Here is a 12,793-nt window from a genome sequence, read left to right as displayed (position 1 = left end):
GATCTACAGCGAGTCTCCTTGCTGCGTTTTTGCAGCGAGACTTGCTGCAGATCCTGGCCCTATACTTTCAATAGCAGAGAAACTCGCAGCAGGGATGTACATCCCTGCTGCGATTTTGTCTGCAGTTCCGCCCCATTAACCCCCCCGGCCCGCCGGACATTATACATTACCGGGGTCCCCGTTCCTGCTTGCTTCGGGGCTCCCGGTGTCTTCACGGCCCGCCCGGCCAATCAGTGCGCTGCGGCGGGGCAGCGCACTGATTGGCCAGGCGGAACGTGCCGGGAGCCGCTGAAGCAAGCAGGAGCCGGGATCAGGTAATGTATATCCTGAACCCCCGATCGCCACCAGCCCCGCAGCCCCCGGCCGCACGATCGCCCCCAGCCCCGCAGCCCCCGACCGCACGATCGCCCCCAGCCCCTGGCCGCACGATAGCCCCCGGCCGCATGATCGCCTGCAGCTCCCGGCCGCACGATCGCCCCCAGCCCCGCAGCCCCCGGCCTCACGATCGCCCGCAGCCCCCGGCCGCACGATCGCCCGCAGCCCCCGACCGCACGATCGCCCCCAGCCCCCGACCTCACGATGGCCCCCAGCATCGCAGCCCCCGGCCGCACGATCGCCCCCAGCGGGCGATCGTGCAGCCGGGGGCTGCGGGCGATCATGCTGCCGGGGGCTGGGGGCGATCGGGGCTGCAGGATATACATTACCTGATCCCGGCTCCTGCTTGCTTCGGCGGCTTCCGGCACGTTCCGCCCGGCCAATCAGTGCGCTGCCCCGCCGCAGCACACTGATTGGCCAGGCGGGCCGTGAAGACACCGGGAGCCCCGAAGCAAGCAGGAACGGGGACCCGGTAATGTATAATGTCCGGCGGCCGGGGGGTTAATGGGGCGGGCTGCAGACAAAATCGCAGCAGGGATGTACATCCCTGCTGCGAGTTTCTCTGCTATTGAAAGTATAGGGCCAGGATCTGCAGCGAGTCTCGCTGCAAAAACGCAGCAAGGAGACTCGCTGCAGATCCGGCAAGTGGGTTTGTAACCTAAGGGTAGCTTCATGCTTAACAGATTTGCAGCCGATTTCACGCTGCAAATTCATGTAGTGTGAAGTTCAATGGGGTTACATACCCACAGCAGAATTTTCACGAGCAGAACTGATAGGAACTGCTGGGAGCCTTACATGCAGCCATGACGCTGAGCAGGTAATGTCCTCTGGGCTGGCGGCTGCAGGTGATTAAAAGGGCCGGGTTACATACTCGCAGTGGAATGAAAATTCCGCTGCGGGTATGTAACCCCATTGAACTTTACACTACATGGATTTGGTGTGGATTTCGCTGCGAATTCGGTATATGTGAAGCTACCCTAAATCTTCACGCTACTATACGGACACAGCCGCATGGCTGTGTCAGTACAGTAGCACAAAGTTTTTAACTGATTCAAAACTCGGCATCATAATGAATGGTTGATGCTGGGTGCTCCTTACTCTGTTCCATGCAAATAAATAGTATAAGAAGATTATCTTTCTTTCCCATAGCAGTCAAGTACAGCTCTTATTTAATTTCTCATATTGCTCTGTGAAGTAAAAGCCAAACAATTGTATGCTATAGACAACAAAAAATCTTCCTTATGAGCTTGACCAACTGTTTCTCTGAGTACAAAGTATGGCAGACACAGCAAGTAGTCTCTATACAACAGGGGTGGGGAATCTCTGGCCCCTGAGACCTCCCGGCCCGCGGCTCCCCTGTAATGCACGCCGCTCTGGTGGGAAAGGAGCTGGCATACACAGCATCCTCCTCTGGCATACACAGCATCCTCCTGTGTCTGTGACGGCTGCCAGACGGAGGATGCTGTCTGTGCCGGCTCTTTTCCCACCAGAGCGACGCATGTCTTCCTTCTTTTGTGGGCCGCACGATGACGTAATTTCTGACGTTAGGCTACCAGGGACATCACGGGGGGGGGATAACTAGGCTACCAGGGACATGGCTGGGGGGTAACTAGGCTACCAGGGACATGACTGGGGGGGATTAACTAGGCTACCAGGGACATGGCTGGGCAGGGTTAACTAGGCTACCAGGGACATGACTGGGGGGGGGGGGGGGTGTTAATTACGCTACCAGGGACATGACGGGGGGGGGGGGGGGAGCTAGGCTACCAGGGACATGACTGACATGACTGGGGGGGTTAACTAGGCTACCAGGGACATGACTGGGGGGGGGGAGGAGGTTAACTAGGCCACCAGGGACATGACTTGGGGGGGGGGGGGTTAACTAGGTTACCAGGGACATGACTTGGGGGGGGGTTAGCTAGGCTACCAGGGACATGACGGGGGGGGGGGGGGGGGGGGGGGGGTTAACTAGGCTACCAGAGACATGACTGGGGGGGTTAATTATGCTACCAGGGACATGACTGGAGGGGGGGGGTAGCTAGGCTCCCAGGGACATGACTTGGGGGGGGGGGGGGGTTAATTAGGCTACCAGGGACATGATTAGGGCGCGGAGGGGGGGGGGGGTTAACTAGGATACCAGGAACATGACTGGGGAAGTTAACTTGGCTACAAGGAACATGACTGGGGGGTTAACTAGACTACAAGGGGCATGACTTGGGGTCAACTAGACTACAAGGGGTATCATTGAAGGTTAACTAGACTACCAGGGACATCAGTAAGGGGTTAACTATAGCTACCAGGGGCATCACTGGAGGTTAACTCTGGCCCTCGAATTATTTTATTAATGCACGGCCGGCCCTCGACATGGAAAAGGTTCCCCACCCCTGTTATACAATGAACAGCAGAGATCACAGAAAACATACATTAAAGGGAACCAATCACGAAAAAAACGTCCATAAAGCTAAGGAAACGTGCTAGTACATCAGCCAGCACGCTTCCTAAACATCCCCCTGTACCCCCCGTGATCCCCTCTATTAGTCAGTATTCGTACTTTGATTAAGTCCCCCGCTGTATATAAATCTCCGCCAAATAGTCACGGTGGGCGGATTTAGTAATTGTCCTGGGCGGCAGGAGGCGCTGTAATCACGCCCACAGGGGCGTGATTGAAAGTCGTGTGTTCCACTTACGTCAGCCGGGGCCTGCGTTCCACGTCGGCGGCGTGCTGATGTCTTCAGGACGCTGCGCATGCGCAGTACGGAGGTAGACGAGACCAGCTGCCATTTTTCTGCACCCCAGTTCCTAGGTTTTCATGCATAATTGAGTCATTTTCAGAAGCACAAAATTGACAGAGGATGTACCATCAGGTACATTCCCTTTAAAATTACACATGAATCGAAAGGCGCCAGCATGGGGAAGCTGGTGCTGGAGTCCGGGGGTGAAGCACTAGAGGCAGGCAGGCCGGCCCACCCCCAGTGGGGTGATACCTCCGCCCCTCCATTGATTCTAATGGAGCCACATTCAAATAAGGACCGCGGCACCAGCTTCTGTGTTCCGGCGCTGTTCAATTCATGTGTGATTTTAAAAAAGTGTACCTGATGGTACATCCTCTTTAACAGCACATCTTGAAACCAAATTCCGCTTTAAAATCTCTGGCTGGGAAAGATCTTACTGATGCAGTATAACTATCTTGTGATTTGTTGCTGTGCTCAGTCTTGTCACGGTATGTGACATTAAAAGGTCTACCACAACATTACTTTTGTAGCAAGTAGAGATTAGCGCAACTCAAGCATCACACAAAGTGGTGTGCCCCTATTACCATAATCATGCACGTTATTCAGAAGATACCTGGAGCTTGTGAGTCCATCATTCAGGGGTTAAAAAGGATAGCCCCCTGGAGACAGGTCAGGGATCTTGTATGCAGAAAAAGTAGTAGGATGATTCAGCAACCATTCAGTTAAAAGCTTGAGCTTTATTTAGTGAAATCCATTAAAAAAAAAGAAAATGTTTTCACACCAAGGTTTGCTTGATGTGTTTCGGCTGCATAAGGCCTTGATCATGGCACCTTTATATACATAAAACATAATCAGGTGAAAAGTAAAAAGCATAGTGAGAAGAAGTAACAAAGATCTGGAGGAAAAAGAATTAGAAAACCAAAACGGAGTAAAGAAAAGGGTTTACCTATTCTCTTTTCTCCAGAACTTTGTTGTTACTTCTCATTATCCTTTCTTCTTTTCACCCGCTTTTCTTATGAGTATATAGAGGTGTAATAGTCTCCGAATTTTTATGTTGTGATCAAGGCCGCATGCAGTTGAAACGCGTCAAGAAGCATCTGTGATTCAACATCGTCTGTTTTTATGGATTTCACAAAGTAAAGCTCATGCTTTTAACCGAATGGTTGCTGGATCATCCTACTTCTTTTTCTGCAACTCAAGCAATGTTCAAGTCCGATCATTGTTCATTTGAATACTGGTGGCTGAAGAAGTTTGGATGCAGCCCTAGGGAGTCCTGGAAAACATGAATACAGATCACTGTATCTATGTTTTCCAGAATCCCCTAGGGCTGCATCCAACTTCTTCAGCCACCAATATTCAAACTAGATTTACATTTCCAGGGAAATACATAGTGCTTGAAAAGAGCGCCCCTTTACCAGTGACTTCCAAAGCGCCCCTTTACAAGTGACTTCCAAAGTGCCCCTTTACCAGTGACTTCCTTTTAAGAGAAACTTTAATCCTGGGTGCCGTCTCTTTAAGAGCGACTTGGGTCGCATCCCTCGAAGAGCAACTTGGCACCCGTCCCTTAAAAAGAGCGACCTGGGTCCCTTCGCTCTTAAAGGGACCAAGGTCGCTCTTAAAGGGACCCAGGTCGCTCTTAAAAGGGACCCAGGTCGCTCTTAAAGGGACCCACTTCGCTCTTAAAGAGACCGATTTTGCTCTTAAAGGGACCCATTTCGATCTTAAAGGGACCCATTTCACTCTTAAAGGGACATATTTCACTCTTAAAGGGACCCAGGTCGCTCTTAAAGGGACATATTTCGCTCTTAAAGGGACCCAGGTCAAACATGACAGCTGCATCCGATTACCGGATCCAGCGTCTCCCTGGTGTCTAGTGGCGGAGATCGCTCCTCCGGGATGTTATCCCGGAGGAGCGATCTCCGTTTCTGAAGCCGGCTGGGGACCGCTCCAAGATGGCGCCGTCCCCGGCTCGGCACTCGTTTGTTTCCGGCTGCAGCAGCCGAAAGCAAACGAGTACCGATCTCATGGATCTCTGCAGCATATCTATGCTGCAGAGATCTCAATGAGAGATCAAAGTGTATATACTAGAAGTCCCCCAGGGGGGCTTCTAGTATAAGTGTAAAAAAAAAAAATAAAGTGTTGTTGTCAATAAAAAGCCCCCTCCCCTAATAAAAGTCTGAATCACCCCCCTTTTCCCAGGTTAAAAATAAAAGTAAATCAATAAATAAATAAACAAACATGTTTGCTATCGCCGCGTGCGTAATCGCCCGAACTATTAATTAATCACATTCCTGATCTTGCACGGTAAACGGCGTAAACGCAAAAAAATCCCAAAGTGCAAAATTGCGCATTTTTGGTCGCATCAAATCCAGAAAAATTGTAATAAAAAGCGATCAAAAAGTCGTATATGCGCAATCAAGGTACCGATAGAAAGAACACATCATGGCGCAAAGAATGACACCTGACACAGCCCCATAGACCAAAGGATAAAAGCGCTATAAGCCTGGGAATGGATCGGTTTTAAATGACGTATATTTGTTGACAATGGTTTGAATTTTTTACAGGCCATCAGATACAATATAAGTTATACATGTTATATATCGTTTTAATCGTAACGACTTGAGGAACATATATAACAAGTCAGTTTTACCCCAGGGCGAATGGCGTAAAAACACATTTCCCTCAAATAAACAAAATGCGTTTTTTTTTTTCAATTTCACCACACTTAATTTTTTTCTGGTTTCGCAGTGTACTTTATGGAAAAATTCAGCCTGTCATTGCAAAGTACAATTAGTGACGCAAAAATTAAGGGCTCATGTGGGTTTCTAGGTGGAAAAATGCAAGTGCTATGGCCTTTGATGCACAAGGAGGAAAAAACGAAAACGCAAAAATCGAAATTGGCTCTGTCCTTAAGGGGTTAAAGGGACCCAGGTTGCTCTTAAAGGGACCCAGGTCGCTCTTAAAGGGACTCATTTTTGCTCTTAAAGGGACCTATTTCACTCTTAAAGGGACCCAGGTTGCTCTTAAAGGGACCCAGGTCGCTCTAAAAGGGACCCATTTTGCTCTTAAAAGGACCCATTTTGCTCTTAAAGGGACCCATTTTTGCTCTTAAAAGGACCCATTTTTGCTCTTAAAAGGGACATATTTAGTTCTTAAAGGGACCAAGGTCGCTCTTAAAGGGACCCATTTTGCTCTTAAAGGGACATATTTAGCTCTTAAAGGGACCCAGGTCGCTCTTAAAGGGGCCCATTTCGCTCTTAAAGGGACCCATTTCGCTCTTAAAGGGATACATTTCACTCTTAAAGGGACCCAGGTCACTCTTAAAAGGACCCATTTCGCTCTTAAAGGGACATATTTTGCTCTTAAGGGACCCAGGACGCTCTTAAGGGGACCCAGGTAGCTCTTAATGGGACTCATTTCGCTCTTAAAGGGACCCATTTCGCTTTTAAAGGGACCCAGGTCGCTCTTAAAGGGACTCATTTTTGCTCTAAAAAGGGACCCAGGTCGCTCTTAACCTCTTAAGGACATAGGACGTACCGGTACGTCCTATGTCCTCATTAGCACTTCAAAGCGGGGGCCGCGCGGCGGCCCCGCTTTGAAGTGCCGCGATCCCGGGTGCCACGTGTAGCCCGGGACCGCCGCTATTAGCGGGCACGGTCCGATCGCCGTGCCCGCTAATTAGCTAATCGGAGGCAGCTGTCAAAGTTGACAGCTGCCTCCGATTACCGGAGGCAACGTTTCCCTGGTGTCTAGTGGGGGAGATCGCTCCTCCGGGACCTTGTCCCGGAGGAGCGATCTCCGTTACTGATGCCGGCCGGGGACGCGTCCAAGATGGCGCCGTCCTCGGCTCGGCACTCGTTTGTTTCCGGCTGCAGCAGCCGAAAGCAAACGAGTGCCGATCTCATGGATCTCTGCAGCATATCTATGCTGCAGAGATCTCAATGAGAGATCACAGTGTATATACTAGAAGTCCCCCGTGTTGTTAATAGTAAAAATCCCCCCTCCCCTAATAAAAGTCTGAATCACCCCCCTTTTTCCCAGGTTTTAAATAAAAGTAAACAAATAAATAAATAAATAAACATGTTTGGTATCGCCGCGTGCGTAATCGCCCCAACTATTAATTAATCACATTCCTGATCTCGTACGGTAAATGGCGTCAGCGCAAAAAAATCCCAAAGTGCAAAATTGCGCATTTTTGGTCGCATCAAATCCAGAAAAAATGTAATAAAAAGCGATCAAAAAGTTGTATATGCGCAATCAAGGTACCGATAGAAAGATCACATCATGGAGCAAAAAATGACACCTCGCACAGCCCCATAGACCAAAGGATAAAAGCGCTATAAGCCTGGGAATGGAGCGATTTTAAGGAATGTATATTGGTTAACAACGGTTTGAATTTTTTACAGGCCATCCGATACAATATAAGTTATACATGTTATATATCGTTTTAATCGTAACGACTTGAGGAACATGCATAACAAGTCAGTTTTACCCCAGGGCGAATGGCGTAAAAACACATTCCCCCAAATAAAAGAAATGCGTTTTTTTTTTTTCAATTTCACCACACTTTGAATTTTTTTCTGGTTTCGCAGTGTACTTTATGCAAAAATTCAGCCTGTAATTGCAAAGTACAATTAGTGACGCAAAAAATAAGGGGTCATGTGGGTTTCTAGGTGGAAAAATGCAAGTGCTATGACCTTTTAAACACAAGGAGGAAAAACCGGAAAACGTAAAAACGAAAATGGGCCATGTCCTTAAAGGTTAAAGGGACAAATTGCACTCTTAAAGGGACCAATTTCACGCTTAAAGGGACCCATTTCGCTCTTAAAGGGACCCAGGTCGCTCTTAAAGGGACCCAGGTCGCTCTTAAAACGACCCATTTTGTTCTTAAAGGGACCCAGGTCGCTCTTAAAGGGACCAAGGTCACTCTTAAAGGGACCAATTTCACTCTTAAAGGGACCCATTTTGCTCTTAAAGGGACCCAGGTCGCTCTTAAAAGGACCCATTTCACTCTTAAAGGGACATATTTCGCTCTTAAAGGGACCCAGGTTGCTCTTAAAGGGACCAATTTAGCTCTTATAGGGACCCAGGTTGCTCTTAAAGGGACCCAGGTCGCTCTTAAAGGGACCCATTTTGCTCTTAAAGGGACCCATTTTGCTCTTAAAGGACATATTTTGCTCTTAAAGGGACCCAGGGTCACTCTTAAAGGGACCCAGGGTGCTCTTAAAAGGACCCATTTCGCTCTTAAAGGAATCCATTTCACTCTTAAAGGGACCCATTTCGCTCTTAAAGGGACATATTTTGCTCTTAAAGGGACCCAGGTCGCTCTTAAGGGACCCAGGTAGCTCTTAATGGGACCCAGGTCGCTCTTAAAGGGACCCAATTTGCTCTTAAAGGGAACCAAGTCACTCTTAAAGGGACCAATTTCACGCTTAAAGGGACCCAGGTCGCTCTTAAAGGGACCCATTTTGCTCTTAAAGGGACATATTTCGCTCTTAAAGGGACATATTTTGTTCTTAAAGGGACCCAGGTCGCTCTTAAAGGGACCCATTTTGCTCTTAAAGGGACCAATTTCACGCTTAAAGGGATATTTTTTGCTCTTAAAGGGACCCATTTCGCTCTTAAAGGGACCCAGGACGCTCTTTAAGGGATCCAGGTCGCTCCTAAAGGGACCCAGGTCGCTCTTAAAGGGACCCGGTTCGCTCTTAAAGGGACCAATTTCAATCTTAAAGGGACCAATTTAACACTTAAAGGGACATATTTTGCTCTTATAGGGACCCAGTTCGCTCTTAAAGGAACCCGGGTTGCTATTAAAAGGACCCAGGTGGCTCTAGCGACATGTGTCTCTTTAAGAGCGACATGGGTCCCATACCTTTTGGAGTGACTTGGGTCCCTTTAAGAGCAACATGCGTCCTGTCAGTTTAAGAGCGACTTGGATCCCTTTAAGAGCTACATGGGTCCCTTTAAGAGCAACATGGCCCCCGTCCCTTTAAGAGCGACTTGCGTTCCTTTAAGGGCAACCTGGGTCCCTTTAAGAGCGATCTGGGTACTTATAATGGCAAAGATCATTGCTCGGTTACCATGACAATCTTCCTCATGTCAGTGAGACAAAATCATTAAGGACCTTCCATATATTACATCTTCTATTGGCCAATAGTGGACATGTGACTAAGGATGGTGTGCTACTAAACGACAAATCCTATCGAAACGAAAAATAGATAGCACACCACACACCGCCGAGGGCTTCGAAACGCAGTTTGAATGGAGTGTGTGCGCAAAGCGGTTCGGGCTGTATTACGCGCAGAAAAATGGCTGGACGAAGAAAAAACGGAAGAGGAAGAAGAATACGGATTACAATATAGTGCTTTTCAAGCACTATAATTATGAATGTTTGGACTTGAGTTGCACTCCTCTCTACTCAGTTTGAGAATGAGAATACATACTTGCCGTGGGATTGTCATACCACAGCAACTCTGTGATAGCCTCTTTAACCCCCCCCCCACCAGCCGGAGCATACATTACCTGCTCCATGCCCTGGCTTGCTTTGGGGGTTCCCATCTAGACATCCTGCTCAGCCAATCAATGCGCTGCCTCACCCCAGCCACTGATAGGCTGAGTGGGATATCCAGATGAGAACCCCCAAAGCAAACCGTGTAGCTGGTTATGTATGCTCCGGCCGGTGGATGTCCGAGTTTGTATTCTGATTGAAAATTACAGGTAAGGGATCCGCAGCGGAAACTTACTGCATTTACATTGATTCATTATGCTATTTTCTAGAATCCCATTTTAAAATTGATAATATAGATTGTGAAATTTGATCATAAATGGTATTGGCTGGCATGGTTTTTGGAGAGGTTGTTCCAAATATTGAATTGATTTGGATTCCACTTTTGTTCATCGACGTCGCTTTGTTAGTTGATAAACTATTACCACATACATACACACATTATATTAAGAAATTAAAATAATGTAAGGCGGCAGACAATTTAATATGAAAGTTATACTGTATTTCGAGTGAATTAGGGTTTACTATGACCATATTTTCAATTCAAGTCTACCATCTATATGATTTTTTGGCAAGTATATGTCATGTCAAAAGAGTTCACCCTTAAATTTCTTTCCTTCAATATAGTATTTTATTTTTCAGGAAATATAAATAGGAAGATTGACCAAATCCATCACTGTGCAAAATTGCTAGTTTAGGAGTCTTAAGCATTACTGTCTCACTATTGTGGGTAGTATGTGTGAAAATGGTAAATGACAATTTTTTAAAAATTTTTTATTTTCTTATTCATAGACTCTGTAAAAACATCAAATTACCTTTAGGTCTGGGATTACGGCAGACTATTTTGGTGGAATAATGCATGATTGGAGCAGTAGTCAGCTCCACTTAAAATGGGTGGTCTGCCTAAAACCTTTGGGGAAGGAGTCCTATTCTCACCCCTTTTAACCGGACACCTGCAAAGAGCTGCTCACCCTCTGGAGGATCCAACATATCTTTGTAAGCCTACTTTCATGCATATGTTATACAGTCACCAGTCCCAGCACAACTACAGATGTACGGACCCAAAGTAAAAGCATCATAGTAATTATGATGCATTAAAGGGGTTATTCAGCGCTACAAAAACATGGCCACTTTCTTCCAGAGACAGCACCATTCTTGTCTCCAGTTGAGGTGCTGTTTGCACTCAAGGACCATTCACTTTAATGCAACTGGGTTACAAGACCCCACCCAAACTGGAGAAAAGAGTGGTCTCTGGAGAAAAGCGGCCATGTTCTTCTAGCGTCTTCTTGTGTCCATATTATGCACATTTAAAATAAACCCTTACATGTTGCAGGAAATGCTCCAACAAATCCTCATTCTTCCTGTAGTGATAATGTAACTGTTCACTTCCTCTGGAGCCCGGACAACCCTTGTAAAGGCAGATTAGTGCCGTGTATAAACCACCACTTACACAGTAACAAGTCACAAGCTAAGCTAATATGCAAGAAATACAGAAAATATAAGCAGGTGTCCTAATTGTTATCATATGTAAAACCGCGTTCTCCAGTGTTTACAAGTTCATTACATTATCTTAAAGTGTCACTGTCAATCGTCAGGGTCCATTTGTTCAGACCCCCGCTAATTGCTAGAATGAGTCAGGAGAAGCACTTAGCCAAGCGCTTCTCTCCCCATCTCTTCTTGCTGCATAAGACGGCGCCATAGACATAATACAGTTCATCTCAGGAATCGAGGAGAGACAGGAGAAAAGCCATTAGCGGAGCACTTCTCTGCTCATTCTAGAAAAAACTTTCGACATCAGGTTAAACGTGATGCTAGTTTTAATAAAATGGAAGGGTACATCTTAAAGTGCCACTGACATAGGATAATGGGCATTTTGTAGAAGTCAGTATCAAAAGTACCAAGTGGAGTAAAAACAGTGAAAGCAAAGTGCCCGATGTTATAGCCAACAGACTGGAGTTCAGTGTAAGTGCTTCTAAAGCAGAGCCCATTAAAGGGGTTATCCAGTGCTACAAAAACATGGCCATTTTCTTTCAGAGACAACACGACTCTTGTCTCCAGTTCAGATGCGGTTTGCAATTAAGCTCCATTCACTTCAATGGAACTGAGCAGCAAAAACCCACCCAAGCTAGAGACAAAAGTGGGGCTGTCTCTGGAAGAAAGTGGCCATGTTTTTGAAGCGCTGGATAACCCCTTTAAGAGGTGCAACTATGATGGCACAGTTCCCGTGAGTTGTGGACAGCTGCCAAAAAAAAAAACCTCTCCTAAAGACATACTTACTGCATGCCACAAAGACACTGGCTGACAGCTGAAATTAACTTGGGTTTGAGCGCTGTACAACTGATGTCTACATTAGAAATTACATTATTTTATGGCAGTTCCACTTTAAGTGTTTATTACTGACAGTGGGGCAGAAATAAAATAGCAGTTTTAGATATGGTGTGTTTCTTCTCTTATTGTGAAGTAGTCCACCAGATTGAAAAAAAATAAAGTAAAAACTGGCCAAAATGACAAGCCACAGATACATTGGGGGACATTTACTAAGAAATATAATTTGTGTGACTTTTCTAATGAGGATTGGTGTATATTTAGTTCCAATATCTTGTGACTGATTTATTAAAATGTAGCACTGCCATAGTGAACACATAAAAAGATGCAAAAAAGTTGCAAACAAATTCACCTGGTACTGACCAGATGTAGGCCTGCACCAGTCTGTATGACTTTTTAAAAATTCGCAAATGATAAATTGGGCGCTAATCCCAGACTAGGTTAATTTTTGGCTGAATACTCAAAGCTGTCAGATGATAAAAAAATGTTACATCTAAAAAATATTCTCCTGTCAAATACTGGTTCACAAATAGAATTTAAACCAAAAATGAGAAAAAAAACAACAATTATTCACCTAAATATAGGGCAAAGCCCTTGATACATTTTCCCCATTGTGTCTAAGCTCAGTTCTCATTTGACCTCTAAGAGCATCACCAACTTTAGATCTTTCTTTTAGAGTAACTGAATGGTCTGCTAAAAGTCCAAGCTCAGATTCCATCAGTGCTCTTCTGACATGTGAAACGATAACATAACATGGCTAGGCTCTTACAAGTCTAAATAAGAAGGAAAGTATTTGAGAATATGCTTGTATATGAAAAGAACTGGTGACTGGGAAATACATTATGTATAGAAATTA

The sequence above is a fragment of the Dendropsophus ebraccatus genome, unplaced genomic scaffold, assembly GCF_027789765.1.
Source record: "Dendropsophus ebraccatus isolate aDenEbr1 unplaced genomic scaffold, aDenEbr1.pat pat_scaffold_636_ctg1, whole genome shotgun sequence".
NCBI lineage: Eukaryota > Metazoa > Chordata > Amphibia > Anura > Hylidae > Dendropsophus > Dendropsophus ebraccatus.
Note: the sequence above shows the minus strand (reverse complement) of the source record.